At 42.7% G+C, this 13,920-nt stretch overlaps 1 long non-coding RNA gene across 1 annotated transcript; it reads right to left on the reverse strand.

Annotated features, from left to right (window-relative positions):
• Positions 1-609: 609 nt before the first annotated feature.
• Positions 610-1,100, reverse strand: LOC119480887. Its single transcript, XR_005205027.1, has 3 exons — positions 961-1,100; positions 896-901; positions 610-647 (listed from the first exon to the last, which is right to left on the reverse strand). It is a non-coding gene; the product is annotated as an uncharacterized LOC119480887 (long non-coding RNA).
• Between the last annotated feature and the right edge of the window lie 12,820 nt (positions 1,101-13,920).

Below are 13,920 nucleotides of genomic sequence, written 5' to 3' on the forward strand. Positions count from 1 at the left end.
GATTAAACAGTGTTTGGTCAAAACACACAGCATGATATGTGCGTCTATCACCTCGCCGCTCTCTCCGTCTCATTGCGATGCATATTTCTTCCCCAGCCAACCCGCTCGCTCATTGTTAAACTACCCACAGGGCACTTCTTAATGTGAAGTTGATCTCAGGTTGTAGTCGCTTACACGTGCACACACACACACACACACACACCGGTTCCACTCAGCACACTCCACCCCCATCGCTGCCATGACATTTCTCTCCCCCATTCAATTCCCAGCGTGTGCAGCAGTAGCAAAGCGTATTATGTCCATCTTTCTTCTCTCTCTCTCTCTCTCTGCATAGTGGGGGAATGATTCAGTTCATCAGAGCACGGAAATGCGCTCATATACCTTTGGCTGAAAGGCACCACACACACGCTGGACTAGCACAGGTCTGTTTGATGATACAAGTCGCCACAGAGATGGGCTAACACAGCGGAGGCACCCGATTCAACTGTTATCAGGCCATTAAATAGGCGTTATCGGTCGCTATAAGCACCATAGACGTGGGTCAATATGGGCCTATTACACCTGCTATGTTGTAAAAGTGAAAGCACATTTTGAATGTTATGTTTTGAACACAAACAAAAAGACTTCTTTAGGTTTAGGCAACAAAACTACAACTTCTTTAGGTTTAGGCAACAACTTTGTTAAAGGTGTTATTGATATCATTTTTATATAGACGAATAATACAAAAAATAAAAATAAAAATAATACATCCACGGAGCTTTTAAAAAAGGTGCGAATAAAAGTATGACTTTTCCTAAAAAAATTATTCTGATTGTGAATTAATCATTTAAAAATGTTGGTGAATCCAAAATTAAAGTTTTGTTTATCTCTGTCGAAGATGGCTGACATTTGGTACCCACTTCTAACAAGGCTTTTAACAAGGTGTGACATCTAGTGGCTGAATGTTATGTTATGTTGCACCTTTAAGTTTAGGGGAAAACATTGTGTTTTGGCTTAAAATAACTGTTTCTAAAGTGAAAGTGACACTTAACGCTTGTGAATACAAAGACAACCACACGTTATTGGTTTCACATGGGATACAAACCCCAGCCTCTTGGGTGAAAACCAAGTGAATAGATGATAAAACCTACCAGAGGGTGTAGTAGGCCCCTACTGACCCACATCTATGGTGCTTATAGTAAAGTAACGCTAATTAAGCAGGCAGGTTGAACAGTGACAGATTCTTCTTTCATTACCTTTTATTATCTTGTGGGTGCATCAACAGTCTCCATCACACATGTACAAACATCCACACTGATCTGTGCCTCTCCTCCACGTTGTACCCGTCTTTATTTAACAGTAGAGAAACTGTCTCCACAAACATGTTTTCCATCGCCATCTTCAAGTCATTTCTGTTATTCTCTATTAGAAACTGTCCTGTGTTTTAACATGCTTTTAGTCTTGTGGATAAACCAGCTACAAACAATGTTTTTATATTAACAATGGATCACATCACTACTTGTATGTGAAAGGGGTAGCTCGTAAGAAGAACCAGTAAAAACTTCTCATCTGTCTCTGCAGTTCTCTTCAGCTCCACGGAGCTTTATAGCGTCTTTCAGATGATTGTTTAAATTTTCCGGCTTGCAATTTTACTGTTTTGGTTCACTCTCATTGCTCTCATAGCATCATTTTCGGCTCGGTTTGGAGTGAAAAAAACGACTGTACACTACCTGCCCGGCACCAAATGGCAGACAGGCAAAGTTGGTGAATGTAGTGGAGTTAGTTGAGACCAAAAACAGAGCGATTTTCTTGGCAGATTCCGATTTCCGATTTTTTAAAAGTCTGACCTGCCGATTCTGATTTTCTTTCTAAGAACTATAACTGACAGCAAGGGTCCAGACTAACTTTTTTCACCACTGTTATGATCTACCTTCCTATTTTTTTCTGAATAGAGCTTGAGCACATCATAATGCAAGTCAATGCAACCTCTGTTAACCTTAGCTGTTTAGCTCTGTGCAGTCGGCAGATGAGCCGGACACTCTAAGCAGCAATCATGAGAATTGGTTATACTATAATAAGTGTCTGATTAAGTTAGTTGTTCCAAATGTTTCAACGTTGTCCCTCCACGGCTTATTTTGAAATTGCGAGCTTTATGTCTGGGGTGTTGACGTGACGGTAGAAATTCAATGAAGTGCTGGTAAACGCCAGGAGTATCTATGACCGGCAAAAAATCTGAAATATGGGACAGATCGGCTGAAAACCGTCCGATTCCGATCAACAGCCGATCAACCGGTGCATCTATAATAACATATCAGTGTTATGTTTGTTTCCACTGCCCCAAAACAGTGTTCAGGTGCAAACAGGGCAGCTAGATGGTCTGCGTATGTGGCAACTTCAAAGAGTGACTTAACACCACTTTGTAAAACTTTACTGCTCTGGTTGAAAGTTTCAAGCGTGTTTTACCTCTGGGTTTGCACCTTTATAACCACACCCACCAGTGATGTCACGGTGTACTGAACACACCCTGGAGTGCACTTGTACATCACTGCAGAAAGGTGAGAAGTGAAACCACTGGAGGTCAACAAGAACAAGATATTCAGGGGGTGTTAAGTCACTCTTTAAAACAAAAAACGGCAAACTCACTCCATGTGTGACACGGAAAAGTGACTTATTAAGGCAGGCATCTGTCACTAAAATGTTTTACCCTGCTTCACCCATTCTCTTTTTTTCTACCCGGTTCTTGCTCTCTCCTCCTCCCATCCTCCACCTCTCTGTGGTGCCCTTACTTCCCCCTCCCCTCCTGTACCACCCTCTCCTATATAAAGCTTGTCATCTCTGCATCCAAGGTGCTCTAAGTGGTGGCAGTGCTATGGTGCTATAGCAGGCTGCTAGCAGGGTCTGCACTGAGCATGCCCAAAGAGCCAACCTTACTAATTAGAGATCCAACCTTGATGAGTGCTCTCTCTCTCTCTCTCTCGCTCTCTCTCACACACACACACACACACACACACACACACACTCACTCTCTCTCTCCATAAGCATGTGTATCTGGGCCCAGAAATTACTTAATATGATATATTAACATATTTCTGGCAGGAGCGGCAGGAGGAGGGTGCTCGTTGGGAGACAAATTTTCCAAATTAATTTCTAATTTAAAATCCTATGCCTTTTATTATAAGCTGTGGGCGCCCTTGGTACCAGAGACACAGCAAGGAAGAGGGAATAAAGGCAGATGGAGAGCAGCAAGAGAAGGGTGAAGTCAAGGATGGAAGGATGGAAGGAGGCATAAGAGGATGCTTTAATAACCCAGGCCCGGTCTTTGCCCACAGACCAAATGAATAAACGGAGGGGGGATATGAAGACACAGGAAGGATTTAACTGCACATGACCGGCTGAACTTGGCCCCAGCTTAATTCAGCCATGAGAGAACATCCCCAGAGAGGAAGAAGAGAGAGAGGAAAATGAAAACGGGTCCAAAAGTTTTAGGCATCCTTGGATCTCCCCTTTGCCCTAATTAGTGGCCTCACATCCTCGCTGAGCCTGAGAGAGAGGAGAAGCCAGCGGCCACGACCATGGGTCAAATCTTTGAGAAGTTGTTGTGAATCCGCGCACAATAACCCCGGGTGCTCATGGGAAATGTAGGCCCGGGAGCGTGTCCACGTGGAATGGTACTGGAGGTCTTCAGAAGCTCAAAATGACCAATTAGGCCGTCTTATTTTGGCCAGAGATAACGCAGGAATCGGTCAACATCTTCTGTTCATAATTCATGCCTATTACTGAGGATTAGCTGCACTCATCCTTTCAAGGGCTTACACGCAGTTAAATGATTCATTGAATCGCAAGGCATGAATTGTAATTACTGCACCAATTTGTAAAGGAATTCTCTATAGTCAGAATAACGCGAAAAGTGTAAAATATGTGCATGTGTAACATTTAGGTCAACAGGCGCGTGTTCTACTTTGATTCTAATAAAACAAAGCTCTGGAAAATCAAGTTAAAGTGGAAAACTGACAGAGCCGTCGTGCCTCCACTCGAGGTGTTATTAAGCACTGTGATATATATTGTTTCGAGTTTACCTCCTTCGCTGTCATATAAGTGCCAGTGTGCATTTACTTTACGCCGTGTTCATCCTCAAATTAAACATGAAGCAGGAGCTCTGATGCTCTGATGATGATGAGGTTCTGTCTGAAATCATCCCATTCTACATCAACATGTTTCACTAAGGCGTGTTATGTGAGAATGTGAGAATCTAGACGATTTTTGGCCCGATTCTCTCCTCCTGACAATCTTTAGCAAAGCACCGATTTTTTGATGGTTCTAAAAATTATCTTTCCAGATATTCCTGTTGTGTAAGGTATGTTTAAGAGTGTTTTTTATATCTTCCAATCGGCTCGGAAGTCCATCCTGGCCGCACCGATCTCAAATCATAAACATTAAACACGTTCAATAATTACAATCGGATATCCTGTTGTGTGTAGGGAACCCAGAGGACAGCCGATGACGCAGTCACCTGGGAAAGAACGATAGCCAATTAAGAACCAAGCTGACTGAAGAAGGAAGGACAACCACCGCTGTCATTGCAGCTGCAGCTAATGCATGAGCTAAAGCAAAACGCAAAAATTCCATAATAACACAATATATATTGTAATTCAAGTGTTCTGAGAGACTTCTGCACCTCCTCATGGCTCTGTTTTCAGGCCATAAAATCAAGCCTGCGACGGGAGACTTTGGCCAATCACAGATAATTTCAGAGAGAGAGCGTTCCTATTGGCTGTTCATTCAACAGAGGCAGATGTCAATTACTCGTGAACTCCAATCAAATGGTCAAACTAGGCAGCGCTCATCAAATATGAATCAATATTCTGTTACTGTGAAATCTTACAGATGCCATTAGGAGCACCGGAGGACAGAGGTACATGATTTTTTTCAGATTACCTGTCTCATGCACTACTGTCAGGACATAGTGAAAGTTTTATAAAAATAACTTTTTTTAATTATATTTGTTCTAATTCTACCTACTGCAGCTTTAAGTAGTAGTACGATGGACCTCAGAAATGGAGGCAACAACACAAGTGTTTATTTAACGTGTCTCCATGACTTCATCCATTATTTTTCTTTTTTCTTTGTGAATTTTCAGAACAAAGTAGTGCAAAAACTAACTAATTCTTCCTGCCCATCATCCGCCGTGTTTGTTTACACTAAAGTCACGTTTGATCGCGAGAGATTTTGCAAGATTTACGTTTTTATTTAGTCGGGACTCTTGTTTATCATGAATTAATCTGTTAGTGTGTGGTATGCAGTTTTGGCCAAATCCTTGCCCACCACACACTATAGGAACAAAACTGTTAAATTTAATAACACATAACATGTTGTTGTGTGCGGGATCTCTCACATTTTCAACATCTGTTAAGATTTGAAACATCTTTTAGTGAGGGCCAGCCTTTAGCAGAGTAACATTACATGATTTATTGTCATTAGGTAAAAGATTATTTCAACATCATAACAGCAAAAGTCATGTCTCTAATTGGTTGCAGCTCCATGTTTTCACTTTGAGCAAAATCATTTGTTTCCCCTTTAAAGAAGAAATTAAATTTTGTTTACTGTACAGGCACTTCTACAATGGTTACATCAGTATGTAAATAGCGAGTGTATCAGTCATTATATTCCTTGTTAAGCTATTATCCACTGACGCATCGTGCGACACGCACAGACTTGTAACTGCATGTTTAATCACCAATCTACCCAGGAGCCTACAGCTCGTTTCAACTAATATCAAATAATAGCACAGCTCACCGTGTGATGAACAAACACCCGCTTCCCTACACAAAGACACACACACACAGCCTCTCGCTGCTACACCCTTCAAACATGGCGGTGTAGCGGACACGGACATGTGTCTTCCATTTCGGCTCTTGGGGGACGAGGAGGTTTTGTGGCGCTTGTGTTTCAGCTTTTTTTCTTTTTTTGCCGCAACTCTGGGTGCCGCGTTGGCTCGGGGAGAGGCACGGCGCTGTAATTAAGGACAGAGGGAGGAGGATGTTCGTTAGATGTAGTGTCCTCATTAGTGTAAGTTCCACCCGGAGGTGGTGCTGAGCAACGAACACCTAATGAGACGCATATTGTAATGAAAGCGGGGGACCAACAACCGCCCGGATACAGGCATGGGCTCTCAAATTGGGGTGCGAGGACAGACTTTGGATACAGTACTGCACAATGTATAGATTTCTTGCTCTTTAGGGTATATCATTTGTACCGTACTCATGCAGAAGGTATAAAATGACAGCTTTTGGGAATATCCTCAATTCTAACATTGCAGAACTTGGGCCACGTTTAAATGTGCATTCAGATCGTGTTATGTGATGAGCTGTCTCAAGTTAAGTGAGCACAAGAGACTATTCCATTGTCACTTTTTGTTTTCTCTTCCGCTCCAATCTATTCATTTAGGCCTTTAGATGATAAGTGTTGCATTGGTATGCCGGGCTACAAATCACTGATACATACTGTAAGCAGCCAGCCAGCCGTACAGACACTGTAGGGGCTCACCTGCCCTGTGGCTAAAGACGACTGTAGCTACTGTATCCTGCACACACACACATGCACGCAGTGCTGCACGCACATAGACAAAATGTGTCACAGCGTGCTTCTCGCCACAAGTACTGTACAGGTAATCTCACTTAATCATCTCAGAGGTCACCGCGAAGCGAGGTGGGGCGATAATTGCTGTGCCGAGCAGCGAAAAGTGAAGGATTGCAGGGCGAGAAAAGAGGGAGAGGGAGGCAGAGATGAATAGAAGAAGGAAAGAAAGAGAGGGACGATGAGAGAATGGAGATGGAGAGAAAGTGTGTGAGCATGTGTGTGTGACTGCTAGAGGGCAGATTCAGAGACAAAGCATACTGGCGCTGCAAGGACAATTGTCGGCCCTGATGCTTAGACAGAAAATAGAATCAGAAAGTCCTTTAATGGAGGATATTATTATGTATTTTTTTGTGCTATGGAATATTTTCAGCCAACGTCCAACCAGCGATCTGTTATCTTATTTTTAGGGCTGTCAAAGTTAACGCGATAATAACGCGTTAACGCAAATTTGTTTTAACGCCACTTATTTTTCTAAAGCATTAACGCATCTTGCAATTTTTAGGTTAGACCTAGAAAAATTACGGAAATTGGTAACAACCATGTTTGTCGAGAAGGAGGTTAAATAACGCTCCAAACTTACGTTTCATTTTGGCAAGGAAAAACTGGCATGGCCATTTTCAAAAGGGTCCCTTGACCTCTGACCTCATGGGTCTCCCCTTTACAGACATGCCCACTTTATGATAATCACATGCAGTTTGGGGCAAGTCATAGTCAAATCAGCACACTGACACACTGACAGCTGTTGTTGCCTGTTGGGCTTGAGTTGCCATGTTATGATTTGAGTATATGTTTTAATGTTAAATGTAGTACCTGTGAGGGTTTCTGGACAATATTTGGCATTGTTTTGTGTTGTACATTTGCATAAAGCAAGCATATTTGCCCACTCCCATGTTGATAAGAGTATTAAATACTTGACAAATTTTCCTTTTAGGTACATTTTGAAGAGATAACAAAATGTGTAATTAATTTGCGATTAATCTCGATTAACTATGGACAATCATGCGATTAATCGCCTTTAAATATTTTAATCAATTGACAGCCCAAATTATTATTTTTTTTAAATGCAGTAAAACTCCATTTAGAAAGGCATAATGAGTTATTATGACAGCTATAACAGGTATGTGATTAGGAAAGCAAGAAAAAAAAAATAGATGCAACAAGAGGGAAGATGGAAGAATAAGAATGAAGGATAGAGAGAAACAGGGTGAGGGAGCGTGACAGCCTCTCTCCCCCCGGGGGCTAACGGGGGGCTGCTGGCCTCCCTCGGCCGGCGACAGCCAACCAAACAGGTACATCGCGAGATGATTTAAGGCGATAATAACCTCCACTTTGGCGGATGGATGATGCCTCTCGCGTGGCGGCTTGACGCTTAATGAATGAAACATTAGTAAACACTACTAAAAACATGATTAGAGAGCCCCCCTGCCGACAGCAGGCGAGGAGGAGAGAGAAAAAAAGATGAGTACGCAAATGTGTCTTCACCACCACCCACAGACACACCACCACCCTCTCCTCCCTCTCGTCACTCTGACTGGATTGTCCAATTTTTTATTCCTACTCAGCACTTTTGAATAAAAGATGAAAGAGAGGAAAGGGGACCTCAGGAGGCAAATATGTATCAGTGTGTGTGTGTGTGTGTGTCTTCTGGGTCTGTTGCCACTAGACCAAATGATATGTGTACAGCAAGGTGTGTCGCCTGCAGATATGCACAAGCCATACAAAGTGGCTTTATATATACAGGCAGTGAGACAAAGCTCTCTGGATGCGAGGTGAAAAGAGGCAAGGACTCACTGAAATAGATATGCTCTGTCACTGCCCTACCTACCAGTCTGCCTCAGTTAAGGAGTAATGGAAAACATCCAGGATCGCCGTGATCCATGGGCAATAAAATTAGGAGTCAGTTAATAAAAACGTCATGCAAAGTACCATAAATAAATATCTTTCCATGGCATGTTCTCAAGAGTTTGTTTCATGAAGTGTGCTTTAGTTGCAGACAAGAACGTTGATGTTAAAGAGGACCTATTGTGCTTATTTTCAGGTGCATACTTGTATTTTGGGTTTCTATTAGAACATGTTTGCATGCTTTAATGTTCAAAAAATGCTTTATTTTTCTCATACCAGCTGTGCTGCAGCACCTCTTTTCACCCTCTGCTTGAAACACTCTGTTCCAGCTCCTGCCTCGCTCTCTCGAAAAGCCCAGTCTGCTCTGATAGGTCAGCTGGTCCACTCTTTTGTGATTGGTCAACCAAACCAAACTCTTTGGACTTCGCTCCAGCTCCGCTCTAACTAGCTTTGTTTGAGGGTGTGCCAAACTAGCCGCTAGGCAGGTACTACGCAAATGTGTTACTTGGTGACATCACCAAGTTACGGAAGAAAAGGCAGGACTAGGGCTGTCGCGGTGAACAAATTTCCCATGCAGTGATAATGATTGGCTCAACAGCGTGATATGCGGTATTATTGCAACTTTTTTTTTTGCAAATTACTTTGTTTATCCTGATTTAGTGCTGTATACATTCAAAAATGAATTAAATACTTTATTGTTAAATGTAGAACAAAGAAGGGCAATGAGGTGCAGCTTTTTTTTCAGCTGAATGAGAAAATTAATTTGTATGATCCTTTGCTGCATCACTATGTGTTTCTCCATGTCTGGTACATCTTTACTGTGTCACGGCTACTCACATGCACAAACATACAGTAACCTCAACGCCTCCTCTACGCAGACACACAAACACAGAGGGGCGCGTTCCACAGAAGACCAAACTATAAACTGCAGCCTGGCCCCGTGTGCAACAAGGTCGGCAGAAACAGCAGTTTACTGTCACCAAGGGGAAACGCCGGAGTGATATCGTTGGCCAACAACACTAAATAGGACAAACAGCGAGTCAGAGGGGACACAACTAGAGGAAGTGCTCACTCACCTATTTCTAATCACGGACGTGTCTTTGGCAGAGACGGAGGGACACACAAGGACACGCAAACAGGCCAGACTATCTTTGACTCTGGAAGGGACGATAAAAACAAACAAGGGCAGAGAGGAGAGAGGGTGTGTAGCAGAGTTTGGTACATAAGGAGTGGAAGTGGTGGAAACAAGAAAGTAATTATCTAAAAGTAGATGTAAAAAATGTGGACTTCAATCATCTTTTAGATTGGTTACTAGCTTTAACCCTGTTGACATGTTGATGATAATTAGTTCATGTGTAGAAGAGAGAGTCAATGCACTAATATGGTCACAAATCTTAAAAGCAAGTCCCCGCATACACCTAATATGTGATTATTTATGGGTTTAAGGGCCTCACTCCTCATTAGTTCTACCCAGAACAATGTCAAGGGGACTCTTTCGTTACACAGACATACTGGAGACTGATGTAAAAGTCTCAAGTTAAGCTGAATTAGCATCAAATCCATTAATAACATCAAAGATGAAAGATAAATTTCCGCTGAACATCGATGGTTACCATAATGTTCATATGTATAACACAGTGTGACTTCAGAGTCAAATTAAGTTCACTGGGCTAAATTATGCCAGGCTGAATTTACCCATTTATATGACTCTTTTTATGGCTGATTCAAAGCCGCCTAGCTAATCAACGCTCTATTACAAAGCTTCTCCATGGCGGCAGTTTGATTGGCTTCAATTTACATAATGGCGGAACGCTGAGAAAGTGAGGCCTCAACTGCTTTCCATTTCTCCGCCGAGCCGATTAGATAGGTTTATGGATTTGAAACATGTGCGAGGCATTGATTTTATTTATTTCATTATTCATTCGTTGGTCTATTGCACCCGGGAACAAGCAAGTTGTCGGCCTGTGACAATCATGGGGGGAACATTTCTTCCGTCCTGGACTACGCTTAGTGCCAGAATCCAATTTGTGTTTTGGAATGAGAAAACGGATTCATCTGCAGGTGCAGACCTCTGAAAGTGACACAGATACGCGCAGGCACAAGCACGGGGACTTGTTCACACGCAACATCAATATCGTTCATTTTTATACCTACATTATTTGTACATTTAAATGAGCAACCTTGCTATAAGCGATAACTGGACAATCATTTTGCTTCTTACATTTCAGTACCTCCATTTCTGACTTGTTATCTTTGTCCTCTTTTTTTCCATCCTAAATATTCTTTTGATTTACCTGTATTGATGTTGTTATCATCTGCTACTATGGCATTATGCTGCTGTGAAACAGCTAGAGTTAAAACAAGAATCTACAACCATGCTAGTGGCTCTGTGAGGCTGCACTTAGGCAGCGTTGCTTTGAGCTAAATACTAACATCAGCATGCTAACATGCTCACAATGACAATCCAAACATGCTGATGTTAAGCAGGTCATGTTTACCATGATCACCATATTTACCATGTTAGCATGCTAATTAGCACCGTAGACCGTATATAAGGAGTGGACATTTTCCCTGTGACATCACCTATTGGTTTGAAACCTCAAGTTCAGCATTTTGGCCGTCGGCCATCTTGTTTTTTTGCAACCAGAAGAGACACGAGAGGGTGGAGCTAAGTGCCACCAAACGCTGAATAAGATATTTTTATGCTACCACAACTCCATAATGGACAACGCTATGGTAGCGACCTGTCAGTCACAAGGTAGCCCCGCCCTAAAGCATCCCCTGCTTTATGGTCTATTTGACTCTAAATGGGACCATCATTTACTAAATGAACATAATGCTGTATTGAAGAAGACTTGAAACTAGCGACTGAGACCATAAACTCATGTTTACAATGTTTACTGAGGTAATAAATCAAGTGAGAAGTAGGCTCATTTTCACTTCTATACAATCAGACTTCTTTTTGCAACCAGAGAAGTCGCCCCCTGCTGGCTATTAAAAAAAATGCAAGTTTAGCACTTTATTCCGCATTGGCTTCACTCAGACCCGGAGGTTGCCCACTGGTTTAACCACACACAAAGTACAGCTGAGGCTGATGAGAATATCATTAGTTTTGCAGGTTCTGTGCCAATCCACGTGTTAGATTTTGAGATATTGCACAGGGTAAGTGAACATTTTTGACTTGCCGGTGGCGCTAGAGGAGAGAGTCAGGAGAACATGCTCAGAAAATACACACTCTCTCCGTGCAACAAACAGAAGCACATGGCTAATTATTATGCAGAATGAAATCATCGGACCTTCTCGTCTCTTTGCATTGAATGCGTTGGTTGGATTGGTTGGTTATCTTTAGGCATGAGGAGTGAGATTAGTTAGGTTTATGGTAAGAATATTAAGGTAAGCCCACCAGAGGCAGAGTAGGGCTTGGGTTTTTGAATAACAGGCCATCGGAACAATGGCATGGCAGAGTATTTTTCAAACACGTTTTAGCAGACAGAAAGCACAAAGAAGGGTCTAACAACAGGTCAAACCACACTACTTACACATTGTAATATGCCTTTTCAGCTATACCACGATTGAGAAAATAAGATAAGCTGCAGTCGCTCCTGTGGCAGAAGGCCTTTTTATGCAAGATATGGAGTTTCTACACCTGCTGCTACCACACTATACCGTGTATATTGTGGACCAGGACCAGTAAAGAAAACTGGGTTAGAGAGATAATCTTTCAATAACACAGTGGTCTGAACATAAAATACAGTGTGTGTGCGTGCGTTCGTGCATGTGTGTGTGTGTGTGTGTGTGTGTGTGTGTGTGAGACTGGCTGCCAGAGGCACCCCAGCAGGAATCTCTGCAGTCAAATGATTTCACATTCCCTTTTCTCCTTGGCTGCCTATGCTGCCATTTACAAAGAGCACCAACAGAGGACGGTCATACGTGCCTAGAACACATACACACACACACACACACACACACACACACACATGCAGCGTCAAAAGCAGAAGATACACACAGGCACAGTTGTCGTAGTTGATTGTATTGTTAGAAGCCTTGTGGCAGTCAGTCCACAGTTTGTTTCATGAATAAACAAATGAAATTAAGCCATGTCCAGAGACACAGTCACAAAATAATAGTAAAAATAATATCAGAATTACAAATCAGCTGTCAAAAATCATGCTCGTTAGTTTCCTAATCCAACATGGGCATAGCCTATACATCATTTCGTAACACCTTTAGCTGTTTGTTTAAATTGTTTAATCTGTTTCATTAGGATCTCTGTATTTCACTACACCACACACACACACACACATGCACTCACAACATCAAAGAGGGATGCCCCTAACGCAACACCTCTCCTTTGGTCTCCGTCTCATGAGCAAGCCTGAAAGCCAAGTTGCAGAGAATATTAAAACAGAAGAAGAAGAAGAAGAGCAAGAAGATCAAATTTTTCCAGAGCAGCAAAGCTGGGGGCGCAAAGCACCGACGTGTTTCCCCCTCTCTCATCTGACGCCACGTGAAGCCTGGCGCAGGTAACTGCACTTTTTAATGATGCCATTTGCCTAATGCCTTCTTGTGGTTGTCAATCTATCTCACATTATCCCTCATCTCGCCTGTCTCGCCGTATCACCCAGCAACCCCCTGACTCCGGCACACCAAAGAGCAAAAGAGCCTCGCCTGAAACATCGCTGCAGCTAGCGGCCCATTAGGAGCATCCTCCAGACTAATTGGTGGGGAGACACCGCGTAAAAAAGACGAGGAGGAAACAACAACAAGCCAACAACAAAAACAGGACGGTGATGGGCATATCTTTTATCCTGCATCTTCCCTAACTTCCCTCTTTCTGCTGATCTGGGAGGTTCCAACCGGGGCACAAATTGGGATGAGGGAGGAAGTCAAAGGGGAGAATCTGTTAAGCCATAAGTTGACAGCTCACGTTCGAGCTCTCTCTGTTGCCTTCTCTTTCTGTCCTTGTCAATCTCCTCTGTACCCTCACACTTTGTCTTAACCTCTCTCTATCTATCTGCTTTGGACTCTCTACCCTCCATGTCTCCCTCATCACATCCCTCTAAGGTGTCTACTCTCAAACGTGCCGTCTGTTGCCTCGTTTCTACCTTTTTTACGCGAAACAAGTCGGCTGACAGCGGGGTAGCTTTCCTTAAGACAGAACGATAATTGGTGATACAGTGCCGTACATCGCATGGATCTGACAACACGTGCAGTTATGAGACATGTAGCCAAATATTGCCACGCAAACATGTTCTTTCTTTAGTGCAACGTTAGCGTTGTTTGTGTCTGTCAAAATGAAGAAACAGAAAAGGCCACCTGCTGTAAAGTCAACGAGGAACACCTGAATGAGCAGGCGCTGTATGCTAAGTTATAGACATGCATCATAGCATACAGTGGCATTTAAAGGCACTTTCTCACGTTTTCTCCATTTGAGGGCATCCTAGAGGGCACGTTATCATATTT

This window comes from Sebastes umbrosus, chromosome 21 (genome assembly GCF_015220745.1).
Source record: "Sebastes umbrosus isolate fSebUmb1 chromosome 21, fSebUmb1.pri, whole genome shotgun sequence".
Classification (NCBI taxonomy): Eukaryota; Metazoa; Chordata; class Actinopteri; order Perciformes; family Sebastidae; genus Sebastes; species Sebastes umbrosus.